Below are 14,059 nucleotides of genomic sequence, written 5' to 3'. Positions count from 1 at the left end.
TCAGTGTCCCCATCTGTAAATGGCTAAATCTTGTTCTCCACTCCCCCCTCCCCCCACCTGCCATCCCAATTACCTTAATTTGATTTTCTGTGTGCAGGTTGGTGGAACAAACATTTCTGGAATTCCTGGAAACCAGTCTGGCTCTGCTATTACCAAAAGGTGGCTCTGGACCCGTCACTTAGCCTCTCTGGGGGTCACGGTTTCCACATACAGGAAAGACCAATGGTGGCTCTTCGGGGTCCTTCCAGTTCTAGTGTTCTCTACGGAAGCCAACCACCAGGGGTGGGCTGGGAAGCCCAAGAGGAAAGTGAAGCCTCCGCGTTGCCTGGATGAGCCCGAATGAGAGGCCTGAGTGGCTGGGCAGGGGCTCATAGAATCCAGTGGAGGGAAAGGAGTCCGGGGAGAGGGCCTGGAAGGGCAGAGTTAGGGGCTGGGGCTGGGAAAAGGGGCTCGGAATACCTGGCTACCTCCTCAGGCCTCGCTCGTCCTGCCAGCCTATCTCAAAGGAGACTCCAAGGCCCCAGACACAGGCTGGGGAGATGCTGTAAGAAGGCTGGAGCCAGTTACAGGGAGACAGGCCTCTCTGCCTCTGCAGGCCTGTCTGCCCGGCTGAGCCGGTCTGTCTGAGGCAGGCAAGGGGCAGAGAAATCCGGCAGCTGGAGCTTGCTGGGAAGGCCTGCACTGCCAGGCAAGCACAGGGTTAAAACCAGGCTCTCAAAGAAACAGAATCTTTGCTATCTGGTGTTTGGATTCCAGCATAGAGGAAAGGCAGAGTCCATAGGACTCCCCCCACCCCCACCCCCCCCAGCTGTTATCTGGAGGCAGGGCAGTTAAGAGAGAGCGGGGAGGCAGGAGGGCTTACAGGATCGTGGCCTAGTGGTTCCCTGCAGATCTCTGGCCTCTTTCCCATGAGGGCCACTGCCCTTCTTTTAAAAAGGGCCCTGGAACCACGTCGAATCCAGCTGGTTTGAGAGACCTAGAAACTCAATCAGGGCACAGAGCAGAGTGGTTGGGGGGCTATATTCTCTCCCAGCTAATGGGACCTGAGTTTTGGCTCTCCCCACTCCCTGCTAGCAAACTCCATCTCCCCTCTGTGCCATCATCTTTTTTAAAGAAGGAGAAAAGCATCTCTCTGGCCACCGCTCTCCCTCCGGCTCATATCATGGGACTACACGAAGTCCTGTGGGTCCTTCGTGAGGCCCTAGGAAACTATGGAGGTTTGAGGCTCAAGAAGAGTGTTATCAGGTGTTATCTGATGGTGTTATCAGAACTCCTTGGGTCCTGGTCACCAAGCTGGTCCCAGGTGGGACGTGGTTAGCCGGGCTCAGGCTGAGCAGGAAGCCAAGTCCACTTCCTTTTCCTCTTAGTACAACTTCAGAAACATGGGGCCCTCAGTGCTTGGAGTCAGCTGATTCTCCTTGCCCAGCAGCTGGGGGAGAGTGAGGGTCTTGGTTTCCGCACAGGAGCCCCTGAGTCTTCTTAGAAAATGACACATGTCTAAACCAGCCTTGTAGACCGTGAGCAGCTGAAAGAATGTGACTGCAGGGCCATTGGCCCTGAGAGGTCAGCACCCTCTGTGATGAGAGGGGAAAAGTTAGGGGGCTTGTGTAAGATGTCTCCTATGAGCTGGAAATCGGTGTCCCAACCCCGGGTTCTGAAGGCTGATCCCAGGGGGCTGCACCCCAGCCATGTGACCTTTGTCACACAAAAGCTCTCTGCCTCAGGTTTCACATCTGTAAAATCAGCACTATAGTAATAGTATGTGCCTTGCAGGATTGTTGCAAGACCTAAACACGATCTAGAATGTTAGTGGTCCCGGTGGAAGCTTTAGCAAGTTGAAATAGCTCGATCACTGTTGGAGAAGAGAGAGAAGACAGAGCGGAGGGCAAGAGGGGTGGGCAGATGAACTTTCCTAACCTTGAGATGATGTGAACTTAGGAAAAAGTCCAGTGGAGATCCAAAGACACTAGTTTTGGGGTGCAGGTCTGGCCCAGGCGGCAGCATTCTTTGGATAAAGTTGTTTGGATTAAAGGGACGGAGGTTGTAGAATAAGCAGGCTCTCCCAGGCATCTACCCTCCTTCCCTCAGTTTGCGAACACCTCATCACCGAAAGGCTCAGAGCCCAAAGGCCTTTGGAGGCAAGTACGGAGAGAGAGGCCGGGTTCTGTGGTCAGAGCCTAACACTGAGCACAGGGACTTCTGTTCTCCTGGAAGCTGCTTGTTACATTAACTGGAACAAATTTCTTAACCAGTCATCCCTGGGCAAAGAGTGAGGCAAATAGGTCTTGCTGCTTCTGAGCTGGGTGATCTTGAGCACGTCATTTGACCTCTCAGCCAGGGTTGCTCATCTGTGACAAGGATCATAATCAAGCCTCCTGAGGAATGCTGGTGAGGACGGAAATGAGATCACCGTGTGCTTTGGTCCTGCGTGGTGACTGGAAGGAGTGGTCGCGAGCGACAGCCTCCATTCGCTCATGTCAAGGGGCAGGCCTGGCCACCACCTGGAGTGAGCAGAGGGAGATTCTAGGATCTTCTCCACCTCAAACATAGCCACTGGGGAGCCGCAGTTCAAGGTACGTAGGGCCACCAGTTTAGAGGGCAAGGCTGAACAACAGGGAGGAATGTTCTCCGTCCAAGTGTCCGATAACTTCGTGGTGCCACCTTAAGAGAAATCGGTTTGGAGCCTCAGTTCTGTAAACTGTGCAAGTCCTACCCCCTTCCGAACAGAAGGAACAAATGAGAATTAATTAGTAAACGTGGCTGTCAAACGTGGTCGTTGTTGTTATTAACTTAATGTGTTTGTTTAAAAGGGGAGCGGGCCTGCCCCTGCCTGGGTATGGGAGCTGCCAGCCAGCCAGGTTTGATGGGAAACCCTGTAGATTGTTTCCACATGCGACTTTCAGCACAGATAATTAGTTGCAGCGGTAGAAGGCCTTGGAGGCAAGGACCCAGGGGCTCGGGTGATGGATTTTGCTGTCCTTCATATAAAGCACAGAGGCAGTCCCTCAGGGAATTTTGGTACCAGGGAGAGGGTGCCCCAGGCTGGGCACCACTGTCTGGGCCAGCAGGCAGGGTGATGGAAGGTGTGGGGTGGGTGGGAGTAGGAGAAGATGATGCTGAAAGGCTTGTTTGTAATGAACAACCTGAGTTTTCTAGAATGGGTTGGCGTGTGGGGGTCGGCAGAAGGCATCTCTGTTCTGAACGCTGCTTTAGTTGACTCTGGCTTTCTTTACTGCTCCTTCTTTCTGGGTGCTGGGCTCCCGAGTATCTTGGTCCTGTCTCCAAAGGCAGAATGGAGTAGTGGCAGAAAGAAACGGCTCTGGAATCAGACTGCTTGGATTTAAATCCTGGCTCCATGACTTCCTAGCTGTGTGACTTAGGGCAGGTTACGTAACCTCTCTGTGTCTCAGTTTCTTTCATCTGCAGAGTGGGTGTGATGATATTTTATAGACTTGATTGCAGGGATTGAATAAGTTAACATTTGTAGAGCTTTTAGACGGATGCCTCCCTAGCACATGGTAAATGCTACGTAAAGGCTGGTTAAACGAATGAACAGGTTCTCATTGCCCTGATCTAGCGGCAGAGTGGGCTGTTTGGGTTGCCCAGGTATTTATACGATTTCCTCTCCCCCACACCATTTCAACACACCGTCTAAAAACAGTATGTTTTCCGTATGCTTTTGACATTTCATTGCATGGCTCTGACCCCTTGGCAGCTTGCAAGCTACCTACCCTGAGCCCATCATGACTCTGTGCACCGAGGTCTTCCTTGGGATCCCCAGATCTTGCCAACTGCTGTGTGCTTTGTTCTTTTCAGGGAGGGTGAACCGGGCCTCTCTCTACACCACCCTCACTGTGCATCTGCCTTGAGTGTTGGCCATTGCCTGGACCCCAGCAGAGCACTGTTCTTGGGACGTGTGAGCCACAGGTGTGCTGGGGCGTTGAGGTGTCTGTTTGGGGTGTGGTCAGTGCCTGGAATCCTTAGAGTGCCACGGATATCTGCTATGATGGTTTGCCATGGGGCCAAGCCAGAGTCTTGTATGCCTTCATGAAGGGTATTTTAGGGATCATCTGCTCAATTTTTGCCTACTTTGGTGTGACCTAACTCAATATTTTCAATAGCAAAGATGGAATGCTATTGAAAAGAGAGCTGGAAAATAAAAGCCATTGTAAACCACAAATATAGATAAGTAATCAGCAACTATTTCACCCGGAAACCTGGGCAGACTGTGGTTGGTTAAAGGTGTGTACAGGCATGTTGTGTGTCTATCAAGAATCTTTAAAATGTTCATGTCTTGGGCACCTGGGTGGTTCAGTTGTTTGAGCGACAGCCCTCGGCTCAGGTCATGATCCCGGAATTCCGGGATCGAGTCCCGCATCGGGCTCCAGCTTCCTGGCGAGTCTGCTTCTCCCTCTGACCTTCTCGCCTCTCATGCTCTCTCACTCTTTCTCTCTCAAATAAATAAATAAAATCTTTAAACAAAATGTTCACATCTTTCAAAATAATATCACCTCTGGGAAGCCATCCTCAGGAAACACTATGAAATTTACAAAATGCTTTCTGCACAAAGATGTTCTTCGTGTAGCTATTTATAAAATTGCAAATAACCAAAACATCCAGCGTTTGGGGTAAGGTGATGGAAAACTATGGCTACACCAGTTCCAGTGGTTTTCAAATTTTTGTAGCTTTGAGTTGCTTGAGAAACCTACTAGAGTGAGGATTCCCAGCTTCCACCCCTGGAGGTTGATTGAATGGGTCTGGGATAAGATCCAGAAATCTGCATTTTGAACATACCCCGTATAATTCCAATGAGATGTTCTGCAGTTCACATTTGAGAAAAGTGATCGACGTAATGGGATATTTTGCAGTTATTTAAAATGATGTTTATAGAGAGATTGTAATAACACGGAGGAATGTTTTAAAATAAAAAAAGTATGTAAGATTGTATATATAACTCTGCATCCAATTATGAAATAACACTATGTAAAACAAAGCAAAAATGTATGAAAACGTAAACAGAGGCAGAACCTCAGGGTGGCTGGGTTATGGCAATGTTCTTTTTTTGTTGTTTTTTTATATTTTCCAAAATTTCTGAAGCTGAGTATTATTTTTATGATAAACACGTATATGTTTAAAGCAGAAATTGTTCTTTTCGCAACAAATTAAGAGGCTCCCTGTTTTGGGGAACTCATACTCTTGAGGGGTTTCATTTTGTCCGTAAACAGACTAGGACTCTGAGGCAAAGCAATGCTGGGTTCTTCATCTTCTGGGGGGCCCGGACCCTTCTTGGAAGCACTCGACGCCGGGCTTCCCCTACAGTTAATAAACTTCTAGAGTTATCCAACACACAGTTGTCCCCTCCCCCGACCCCAGTCATTGTTAAGAGCTTCCGCCTAAAGAATTCTTAGCATGGGTTGGGATGGTGGGTTATTTTGTGGAGCTGGACCATTTCAATGCAGGTCTCTTGAGAATATTTTCACTGAGATTACAACTCATGCAGGATGGCGAAGTCCTTTCTCAGGGAGTTGGAGATGGAGGGAGCACGGCTGTTTTCTGAGAGACTCGTGCGTGAGTGTGCTAGGGGCGCCCGCCATAAGAAGCACCACCGACCACGTAGCTGAAGCCATAGAAATTTCTTGTCTCTGTCCTGGAGGTTGGAAGTCTGAGACTGAGGGTCAGTAGAGTTGCTTCCTTCTGAGGGGCCCGAGGCGAGGGTCTATTCTGGGCCTTTCTCCTGGGCTCATAGACATCTTCTTCCTTGCCCGACTTCACATCATCTTTCTTCTGTCCAGGTTTGTGTTCAAATTCTCTCTTCTTAGAAGGACACCAATCATATTGTATTAGAATCCACTCTCATGACCTCATTTTAACGTAATCAACCTCTTTAAAGATCCTATTTCCAAATGGGATCATATTCTGAGGTGAGGGGAAGTGGGTCAGAACTTCAGTATATGAGTTCGGGGTTGGGGAGACACACAGTTCAGCTCAGAGGAAAGCTTTACAGGGCAGAAGATGGTAGAAGGTAGCAGGAGTCCAATGGGTCCCCGACAAGTCACATTGAACTGTCGGAATGTGTCCGGTAGCTTGAAAATGGAAGGTTCGAGGCAACGTGAGCTGTTTTTCACGGAGCCCAGGCCAGAGAGAGCATGCTCAGACCTGGCTTGCTACATGTCTGGGTGCTGCTGGTAGGTATGTGCCCCTGCCATGGAGACAGAGCCTCAGCCGCCCGGTTGTTGGACTTTCTAATCACATGACCGGGGTTGGGGGGTGTTGGGGCAGGAACCTGTCTAAGCCTCCCCTGCAGAAACGGGAATAAAAATTCCTGTCCTGTCTATCTCACAGGCTGTTGGAGATAAGGTAAGGAAGGTGCTGTGTCAACTCCAGAGCTCTTTCTGTCCCCACCAGTTAGGCAGTGCAGGGAACATCCTGTCTCACTGGGAGCCGGTGGGCATGAGCCTCTGAAGGCTTTCGGTTCACTCCTGCTCAGAAACCGCTTCAAGAAGGTGAGGCAGCTTGGCCTCTGATCGTGCCATATGTTTGTTGATGAAGCACCATCATAAGGCCCCTTGCCAAAGGCCTCCGGACATTGTTAAAAAAAATAATAATAAAACCACCTTATTGTGAAAGTCACCTATGTTCCTTATATGAACATTTATAAATGGGATATTAAAAAAAAAAAAAAATAAAAATTCCCCATTTCCTACTACCCTTCTACCTTTTTCCTACCATCTGAAGACACCTCCTTGGCCCCTGCCCTCATGACTTAGTATCTTCCTGTGTTTCCTATGTATGTACATACTTTAAAAAGATGATAATTTGTTTCATACTGTTTGAAAACTTGTGTTTTTAACCTAATGAGTACCTGTAGCTTTTTCTACATCATTTCATGTAGATGGATCTTGAACCTTATTTTTTAAGTGCTGTATAGTATTCCACAAAAACAGATATACTAATGTGTTATTTAACCGTTCCTTCTCTAATGGACTTTTAAGTTATTTCCAGTTTTTAAAAACACGATGAAAATGACTGTGGTGAATATCTGTGAGCACTTTGGTGGATGGCCCTCTGTAGGATGAAACTCTAGACTTGAAGTAAGTGACTCGAAGGGGATATTGACACATTTAAAATGTCCATAGGTTTTGTAAATTGCTCTCCAAAAAAAAAAAAAAAAGATTGTATCAATTTACACTTTCTCCAACAGTTTTTGAGAATCTGTCTTTCCCGATATCCTTGTCAGCAATGGACGTTATGCTCTTTTTTTTGCCATGCATTCTCTAGAATGTCAAGGCTGCCTATTTTTTTGAGATTATGTTCTTTCAGTATCTTCCCAGAGGTACTCAAAATTATGATCACAGGCCTATTGGAGAGAAGCAGCAGGGTCTAAGACCGCAAGGACTTGTCAACAATTTATTTCTCAAGGAGTCCTTTGAGCACTGGGAGCTTATCCAACGGGGACCAGGATTTTCAGCCTGAACTGGGTTATTGCACGGACCCACAGAGAAGCTCCTGTCTATCTTTCTTTTCCTGTGAGAGAGGAAAAAAGAAATGAAGGCGAGTTTGAGCATCTAACCAGACCCACTGACCTTGAAACAGTTCTCTAGCTATCTGTCTCTCATCTGATTGGTTTTTCTGCTTCTCTAAATAGTGCTTATAAGGGGGGGGGGTGCCCCTATGAAATGCTTAGAGTCAATCAACTCCTTATCAGCAGGGAAGGCTGGCCTTGCCTAAGCTCATTCACCCCTGATCGTGTGAGGACACAGCGGACACTGGCGGCTGCCCAACCCAGGGGGGGCAGGCCAAATGCCTCATTAGGATACCAGTCATCCTGGGGTCCCAAAGCAATGAGGAAAAAAAAGTGCAGTTCTGATAAAGTTATCCAGAATATTGTGTTTGGAAACACATAGAAAGAAGCAGTTTTTGTAACTAAATAGATGCAGGTTTTTCATAGTGTTTTTCTCTTGAATCCTACCACAGATGGTGCCATATGTCTGGGGCTTAGGATTCAGTCTGAATCGGCTCCTCTGGTATTTTCTCCCAGCCCCAAGTCATGGCAGATTAAGTGTACTCTGAGGCTCTGGGATTTTCCAGTCTTTCATGGAGGCCCTGCCCGCTGGGATCCTTGAAATGGGGCTTCGTTGTTTCAGTGATTAGTTCAGAATAACTACATCACAGGGTGGTGGTGGGGATTTCACTGAAAAGCATGTGAAGGCACCTGACAGTGTCGGTACTCAGGCAATGTTAATTTCTTCCCCTCTTAGAAGCTTGTTCCATCTGAATCATGGGATTGACAGGGCAGGACTTTGAAGACTTTCAGAAGTCCTTTATTGCTTTAGATGCAAAGTTCTAGAAAAACAAAAAGGGGGAGGTGTGAAATCGGCATTTTACTACCTTCCCTTGAGGCTGTAGCCTGTACGGTGCCCACCACAGGGTCCTCATAAGCACTTTTTCATTGAGTTGAGCTGAATCGAATCAAATCACGCTTGTCTTCACTCTGTCCAAGGTGAAATATATGTGATTCATGGGGCAAAAGCTCCTTCCTGGAGCTTCTGAACTTCTGCATTTTCACAACCTTTGGAAACTTGCATTCCATGTTGGAGGGAGGGAAGTCAAACTGTGCATCTCCACAATGGGCTAAGCTCGGGGCTGCATGTTATCTTCCCAACAGCACTAGGAGTATGTTACTTTCTGATCCGAGAGCCAGAGTTCCAAGCATTTCTTCCCAGGGCCACACAGGTGATCGGGGCAGAGCCGGGACTCAGTGGCAGGTCTGACCACCTCCCTGGCCTCGGGCTGGCCGGAGGGAGTCCATGTCAGGAACAGCAGCTGATTTTTGAGTTTAGGTCCAAGTAGACAGAGAACCCCCAGCTCCCACACCTTCCTGGTTAGCTAGAATGTCAGGCAGCTCAGAAGCACCACTGCTGTGGGATAAAGCTGTGTCATCCCGGGCCCAGGAGTTGGACAGGGAGGGACAGAGAGGGCTCTGTAGGGGTCTCAGTGAGGTGAGTTTGCAGCCTCCTCCATCGCCCAGGCCTTTCCGTGTGTCCTGATCAAGACCCTTCCATAGCAACTTTCTTAGGAGAGGCCCACCCTTTCACTCAGCCCCAAGGGACCACAGTGACCACTTTAGAACACATCCATTCATGGGTTCTGTCATTCCCTCCTTCACCTAGTGGCTGTTCATTGGAGCCCCACGCGTGGGCCGCCCCCCCATCACTCTGGGTGCTGGGGATAAAGCAGTAACAAAGGAAGACACTGTCCTTGCTCTCCAGAGGCTAGCTGGGCAGCAGAGAGATAGCTCAAGTCAACAGTCACAGAGGAAAGGCACGGATCACACTTTCTTAAGTGTGACAAGGAGAAGAAGGTGCCCAGAAATCTAGAAATAACATTTACACTGAGACCTAAAGGGCGAGCTGAATTTGGCCAGGCAGAGAGGTAGACAGAGCATTTACATAAACCCACCAGGCTTGTTTTAGTGTATTACAAGTATTAACTCACTTAATCCTCCTAACAACCCTATGAATAGGCGCTATTATCATCCCCATTTTACAGATGAAGAGCCTCAGGCTCAGAGAGGTTCAATGACTTGCCCAAGGTCACCTACCTAGGGACCCATCAGAGCCAGGATGGACCCTCATCAGCATATGGGTGGGGGTCAGGATGGGGTCTCCTGGGTGTGAGCACAGCCCTAGAGCAACAGAACCCTTAGATGGAACCTGGAGTTAAGGAAGACCTGGCCCAGGGGACTGAAAACAGTAGTCAGGAGGGTGGAATCAGAGGCAGGCGGGGAGCAAAGCCCAATGGTAAAGAGTTCGAGAAAAAAAAGGGGAGGAGAGGAATTTTACTCTGAAAGGAGGAAGATAAATATGGTGGTGTCTGAAGAGTGACCTAGTCCCAAAATACTTTTTTTTTTCTTTTTCCAAGATGGAGGTAGTACAACATGCGTGCACATGGGACAGGGCTAGCGCACCCAGCACCCAGCGACACCCCTGGAGAACACGAGGGGTTGGAGTCCAGGGGGAGCGCGCAGCTGGCCTTGGGCCGGGCTGCTTCGCAGGGGTCTCTGCAGGTGGGCTGATGGCCCCTGGCCCCTGCAGCCTTCCCGAGAGTCTATAGCGGAAGCCCTCGGAGCAGCAGGACTCCCTCCCCGGGTGTCACCAGCCTTTTGCTGATGGTGCAGGCTGAGGGGAGAGGAGCTGACAGTGGGGGTGGGGTTCAGCCTCGGCTGCATCCCTGCGGAGCTGCGAGCTGAGTGAGTCGGAGAGGGTTAGCTGCACCAACCAAAGGGAGTTTTCTAGACTTGGGCAGCCCTTGCTTTTCAGGGGTGCTGGGCATCCCTGCTGTCACGTAATAGACTTGGGAGCCACATAGCATCAGCTCATTGGCCCAACAAGATAGCCGTGAACGCTATCCCGCAAGTTTACTTAAACTTACAGTAGAGTTTGCAATGCATGAAATTGGCCAGTCGGTGCCCGGGGGTGATGGACTCCTCTTCAGGGTCTGAACGGACGAAAATGCCCAGTCCACAGGAAGCGCTGCAGGTTCCAGCCCAGCACCCCCCACCCCATGGGTACCTTCTTAGCCTGGCTGCGTCTGACAGAGAAATACACAACACAAAGAGAGGGGAGGAACTACATTGGGAGAGCTTTGAATGCAAAATCAGGGGATTCCCCATTAGGGAAAAATTCCTCTGGTTAAAAAAAAAAAAAAAAGAATTGGGTAAATGAGGCAGAAACACGGCGCTGTAAGACACCCGGCACACCACAGGCCTGCTCACTTCATTAACCACTTTCTCATGTGAAAAAAAAAGAAAAAGTCTCAAAAATAATACATAGGTAGATAGCCCCCACCCTCCACCCAGGAGAACGTGTGTCGATTTCTCTTAGCCCCAATTTATTGTAGGTTGTATTGTAAGTCATCTTCCTACAAAGTAATAAAATGTAAATGTGGGTTTTAGGTATGCTAATGTTTCCGGCTGGCTGAGCTTGAATTCCCAGCCGGTTACGGGGCGAGGGGCCTACGAGGAAGCGGTGGGAACCGAGTTGGGGGTGGGTAGTAGAAGGGGAAACAGAAGTTCCCCATTGTTTCAGTTTGAGAAAACCGGGATTTGGGAAACCGCGTGATTTGATGTGAGCAGGAGACCTCAGAAGGGAATGTATCCATTAACTGTCCAGAGGCAAGTGGGCTTTCAAAGAGCTGAGAGCAGTGAGCAGCGCCTTCGGATGGTCTGTCCAGCCACACAGTAGGAGAAGAGGAAAGATCTGCTTCACCTCCAGGCAGGGGCTGGTGCTCTGCCTCTGGGAGGCTGAGCTTGAGTCCTCTTGAAGCACCTCCGGCCCCAGAAATGGAGCCCGAACGGGGCCCTCCAGGTCACTGGGAGAAGGTCCCATGGTTGTCCCAGCAGAAGGCTGGGAGGTCTTCTGTGAGCTCATTTATTTCCTTCCTTCCTTCCTTTATTTCTTTTTCTTTTTTTAAGTTGACTTTTTAATTCCAGTGAACATCCCGGGTTCTGTGAGTTTCAGGTGTACACTGGAGTGATCGTGAGCCCATGTTTTCTCAAATTAGTCTTCCACTTTATAATGGAAATGGGTGGCAAGGGAGGATTCATGTATAGAAATTGGTTACATTCAAGTTGATTTGGTAAAATAGGAAGTCCGTGTCACTCCAGAGTGGAATCCATCTGGAAAGAAGTCACAAAAGCACATGACTTGGGTTTCTCATTTCTGGATGGAAAATCCAACGTTTGCTATACTTTGAGGGCAGGCTGGGCCCCACAGGGACACTCCAAGGCAGCTGGGGAGACCCCAGGGTGGAGGCATGGAGGGTCAACGAGGGGAGTGTGAGGGTGCCTGGGTGTGCTTAGGGGGCCAGACAGTAAAGAGAGGCTGGAAATCTACGATTGGTGAGTTGAAGTTTAATAACAGCTGTGAGCTTCCAAGAGCTTCAGGGAAAGTGATTTGATTCAAAGAGGTCTTGAGGCAGATAGAGAGGATGCGGGAGCAGGGGAGGTCTGAGAAGGAGCTTTGAACTCTGTTTCAGAGATGATGGGCAAGGGGGACCCGTGCTGGGGAAGGGTCATCCAGTTGGTGGAGAGCCGAAGAGGGGACCAGAAGGGGTTACCAGGTGAGGAGAATTAAATGCAGGTATAGGCTGGGTGGCAACATGTGCATTTGTAACTGTTGCCAGTCCCTGGGGACTTACTATGTGCTGCCAGACCGTGGCCTCCCTGTGTATTGCTGGAACCTAGCATGGTGCCTGCACCTAAATGACACTCTTCCGTTGTGTGTCTGATGAATGAATGGATGAAGAAATATAATAACTAAATGTCTTGAAGCCACTGTAGAAAACAGAGTGGTGGTTCTTCAAAAAAAATTAAACATATGGTCCATCAATTCCACCCCTGGGTCTGTACCCCGAAGACTTGAAATGGGGATTTGAGCAGATCTTGATATCCTTACACCACATCCTCTCTTCTGGTGCCAAGACAAGACCAGAAGGAGAATCCGAGTAATCAGCAGAGTTCATGCAGGTACATGTATTAAGCACCAGCTGTATACTCAACTCTGTACTCATTACTAAGAAGATCAGATAAGTAGAAACACTATTCCTGCCCTCAAAGAGATGACTTAGTTATGTGGGACTATGCAGCAGATATTGATCTCAAAGGATCTCGGACTGGACAGGGCCAACCCCGTGGGCTATGAGATACAGAAGGAGCAACTCAGGGTCGGGGTGAGATAGTGAAAGACTTCTGGAGCCAGGGTTTCCTGGGAAGGAGTCGTCCGCACATATTACATTATGACAGAAAAACCCAAATGTGTAAATATAAACAATATTTGTATAAAGTCACAATCCCTAAACTACAAGGCTGAGATTCAAAGATCTCAAAGAAAAAAGTTGTGTTTTTTTTGTAAGATTTTATTTATTTATTTGAGAGAGAAGGCGCACACGCGAGGCTCATGCGCGAGGCTCACGCAAGCTCGGGTTGGGGGAGGGGCAGAAGGAGAGGGAGAAGCAGACTCCCCTGCGAGCCGGGCTCCATCCCAGGACCACTGACTGAATCATGATGTGAGCCAAAGGCAGATGCTTAATGGACTGAGCCACCCAGCCACCCCCACCCCCAAAAGTTTTACTTTGATTTTTGCTGTTATTATTTTGGGCCAAATCTTATCTGGCAGCAGAACTTGGCCTGAACTGGAGAGGCTCTTTACTGTTCTTACTTAAGCCCCTCCAAGTGTATATTGGTGGGTTCACTGCAGAATACTGAGTGCGTCCTGATGGTGGGGCACTGCCCCGGGGCCCACCGAGGGTGGTATGCTAAAGATGGTTATGGATCATGACTTCCTAAAATAATAAAAAAATAAGTGAGGGGCACCTGGGTAGCTCAGTCATTGGCTCAGGTCATGATCCCAGTGTCCTGGGACGGAGCCCCGCATTGGGCTCTTGGCAGGAAGCCTGCTTCTCCCTCTCCCACTACCCCTGCTTGTGTTCCCTCTCTCACTGTCTCTCTCTCTCTGTCAAATAAATAAACAAAATCTTTAAAAAAAAAAAGTGAGCTAAGTGAGACAAGGAAAGACAAATACTGTATGATCTTACTTACACGTGGAATCTAAAAAACCAAACACAGAAAAACCAACTAAATTCATAGATACAGAGATGAGACTTGTGGTTGCCAGAGGTAAGGGCTCAGGCAGAATGGGGGAAGGTGGTCAAAAGATACAAACTTCCAGTTATAAGATAAACAAATCCTGGGGCTATAAGGCACAGCAAGGCAAAATAGTTAACGATAACATTCGAATGTTGCCAAGGGGCACCTGGGTGGCTAAGAGGGTTAAGCTTCTGTCTTCTGCTCAGGTCATGACCTCAGGGTCCTGGAATGGAGCCCTGCATCAGGCTTTTTTTTTTTTTTTTTTTTAATTAATTAATTTATTTGACAGACAGAGATCACAAGTAGGCAGAGAAGCAGGCAGAGAGAGAAGGAGGGGAAGCAGGCTCCCTGCTGAGCAGAGAGCCCGATTCGAGGACCCTGGGATCATGACCTGAGCTGAAGGCAGAGGCTTTA

The 14,059-nt window shown here is 48.7% G+C and overlaps 1 long non-coding RNA gene across 1 annotated transcript in view; it reads left to right on the top strand.

Annotated features, from left to right (window-relative positions):
• The first annotated feature begins 2,445 nt into the window (after window positions 1-2,445).
• The window catches only part of LOC131998866 (uncharacterized), a 34,421-nt gene continuing 22,807 nt past the window's right edge, over window positions 2,446-14,059 (top strand). Inside the window, exon 1 of the long non-coding RNA XR_009398900.1 lies at window positions 2,446-2,573. This is a non-coding gene — a long non-coding RNA (uncharacterized LOC131998866). The remainder of the gene's footprint in view (window positions 2,574-14,059) is intronic.

This window comes from Mustela nigripes, chromosome 13 (assembly GCF_022355385.1).
Source record: "Mustela nigripes isolate SB6536 chromosome 13, MUSNIG.SB6536, whole genome shotgun sequence".
Lineage (NCBI taxonomy): Eukaryota > Metazoa > Chordata > Mammalia > Carnivora > Mustelidae > Mustela > Mustela nigripes.
Note: the sequence above shows the minus strand (reverse complement) of the source record. Positions and strands in the feature narration are given on the sequence as shown.